We start from the raw sequence: 2900 nt of genomic DNA on the forward strand, positions 1-2900 counted from the left end.
CCTTTCCTGCATATCTAATCAAGTAAGAATTCAGGACAGGTGCCATCCACAACACATATCACACACGTCAACTGTGCACAGAAATGGCCGAGGAAAAGCCCCTTTCAGAGCCCTGTGATGCACCCAGAGCAGAGAGAACAGAATCACAAAATGGTTTTCATCAAAGTGCAATGGGGCCACTGCAGCCAGAAGTGGGTAATTCAGAAGGGAATTCCGTGACAGTGAGAAGAATGTGGGAGTCCTTCCTATTGGAGTTGGGGGAGGCCACTGGGGCGGGGAGGTTTGGAGAGATGGAAGGAGCCTCTAGGGTCAGCAGGGACCCTCTGAACAGCTGGACTCATGGTGCTTGTGGAGCAAGGACATAGGGAGAAGGTCCAGCAGCAGACCTGGCGTTGGTACTTCTCGGCTTCAGAGTGGATCTGGAGGTGGCTGTCAAAGGCACGGCTGCAGTGGAGGCAGGAGAAGGGCTCCTAGCTGGCGTGGGTCCGGATATGGCTCTGCAGCGGGGACCCTCTGAACAGCTGGACTCATGGTGCTTGTGGAGCAAGGACATAGGGAGAAGGTCCAGGAGCAGACCTGGCGTTGGTACTTCTCGGCTTCAGAGTGGATCTGGAGGTGGCTGTCAAAGGCATGGCTGCAGTGGAGGCAGGAGAAGGGCTCCTAGCTGGCGTGGGTCCGGATATGGCTCTGCAGCAGCCAGTCCCTGGAGAAGGCCCTCCTGCAGGTTTTGCAGACATAGGGCAATGTGTGGCTCCGGGTGTGACTCTTGAGGGCACCCAGGCTGAGGTATTCCTTCTTGCAGTATCTGCAGTGGAAGGCCTTGCGAGACTGGGGCTCCTTGGCCACTTGGCCCAAGCTTGGGGAGGTAGCACAGGCCTCAGCCTCCAGAGAAGAGGCTGAAGTGGAGAAGAACGAATGAGCCTGAAAGGAGGGGATAGAGGACTGGCAGCTTTTCCCGCTGTTCTTATCCGACAAGGAGGCCAGCTCCTCCGCCTTGGGGCTCTCCTGGGGCTGAAGGGAGGCCCAGCCAATCGGTGGGGCTTGTGTCGCCAGGAAGGAGTCCCAGATGAGCGTGGGCAGTGAGGTCGTGGGGTTGAGAACCTCAGGAGATGGGGTGGCCGCCAGCTGGTGGGCCTGGTCGAAGGGCTGCTGGAAGGTGTGAGAAGTGTCTTGCAGCTCGCTATAGCTGGGCTTCTGGCAGGAGTCGGAAGACCTCCTGACACGGAAACTGCGTGGCATAATGGCCGAAACAGCCAAGGTCACAGGATGCTCCACTCACGAGGCAGGCGGAGACGAGCTGCCAGTTCCTTTAAGTACTCCAGCCGCCCGAGGTGGGGGAGGGGGCACGGAGGCCACGCCCTCTCGTCACGCCGCGCCAATGGGAGCCTTGCGTCCGCCAGAAGCCACGCCCCGCGCAGGTGAGCTAGTGACTGGCTGGCCTCCAGCCTCTCGGTGGTGCTGAGAGCCAGAATGGGGCTCCTTCGAGGCCTGGCAGTAAGTGCAGCACTGGTATCACGACTGTCCGGGGCGGCACGGCAGGTGCGGGGAACCCCCAGCGACGGAAGACCCCAGAGGGATGCCTTGTGCTCACCAGCTCAGCGCCCCGCGGTCTAAGCGCCTCTCAGCATTAACAGTTTTAAAGCTCCTTCACGCATATTGCCACTCTGCGTTCTGAAAAGTCTAAACTGGAGACCTAACATAAGCCCCACCACTAATGAACGTGAGGGCTGAGAGACAAGAGATTCGTCTTTCACACTAGCGGAGCAAGGAATTCATTCGGGGATCTGATTGCAACTCAGGTTCTGATCCAGGAGGTCTGGAGTGAACTGGAGATCTGCGTTTCTAACAAGCTCCCAGGAGAATCCTCCAGAGGCCGTCGTCCTCACACTCTCTTCCTGCTCCTCCTGTCAGTGCCTGGACTCCATACTGACACGGCCCCTTGACACTGTGCCTCTGTCCACCCCCCAGGCCAGCAGCTACAGCAGAAGCCCTGAGCTTGTTCCCAGTCTGCTTAACCTGGACTCTGTCTCCATTTGGCTCTCAATTCCAAGTGCTTGGAACAACTGATGTTACACGTAGGAGGTTTGAGTGGGTTTTCTACCCATTGCAGGATGAGCTCATCCCTTCAGACCCCAGGATGCTCCACTGCCCTAAGTGGGTAGTGGACATCTGTGGCTATTTTTCCTTCCTGCCTTCTCTCTTCTCATCTTATGCCAGTAGTATGTATTTTATCCCTTGAAGACCACCACACCCCCAGTCTTTCCTAATCCATGTGGTTTGGGACCAGTTAACCCTACATAATACCAGAGTCAGAAGGGTAGGCACATAACCTAGATCTGCCCAATCAATGAATTTCATCCCTTTTACTTCAGCAACTGCATCAAGGATGGACTTTGACCAAGTTTAGCAAATGCACACCAGAATTTGCAACAGAACTGTGGAGAAAAAGAAGCTCTTTCCCTTGTGGGGGCTGCCAGGGCTACCTCGTGCAGCCACTTATCTGAGTGTGAGGCCAACATGGAAAAGCAGAGCTAAGATGACTCCTGGTGACCTAATTTGAGCCTCTGGATGAAGCCAGGCCTGATGCTGTTTGGAGTTAGATAAAGGTGGGGCACAGTGGTGCTAGGACTAAAGCCAGCAAGGCACAGCACTAGTTTGAGCAGTGACAGTTGTAGGTGTCAGAGTGCTCAGCACAAACTAAAGAGGGAAGAGAACTCCAGAAAGAGAAACCTCAAGAGTGTGCATGCACACACACATGGGCACACACACTCAAGGGCACACACAATTTAAGACAGAACAGTGAGAGCACAAGGGTAGTGCAGCCAACAAAGAGGAGAGCTTCAGCCCAAGAGGAGATTGTTACAACAATATTAGCATCTTTGTATGATACACAATTAGCT

At 55.0% G+C, this 2900-nt stretch overlaps 1 pseudogene; it reads right to left on the minus strand.

Moving 5' to 3' along the window:
- Window positions 1–337: 337 nt before the first annotated feature.
- Window positions 338–1239, minus strand: LOC103601862 (annotated as a pseudogene).
- Window positions 1240–2900: the final 1661 nt, after the last annotated feature.

Source organism: Galeopterus variegatus, unplaced genomic scaffold (genome assembly GCF_000696425.1).
Source record: "Galeopterus variegatus unplaced genomic scaffold, G_variegatus-3.0.2 Scaffold3909, whole genome shotgun sequence".
In the NCBI taxonomy this organism is placed as follows: domain Eukaryota; kingdom Metazoa; phylum Chordata; class Mammalia; order Dermoptera; family Cynocephalidae; genus Galeopterus; species Galeopterus variegatus.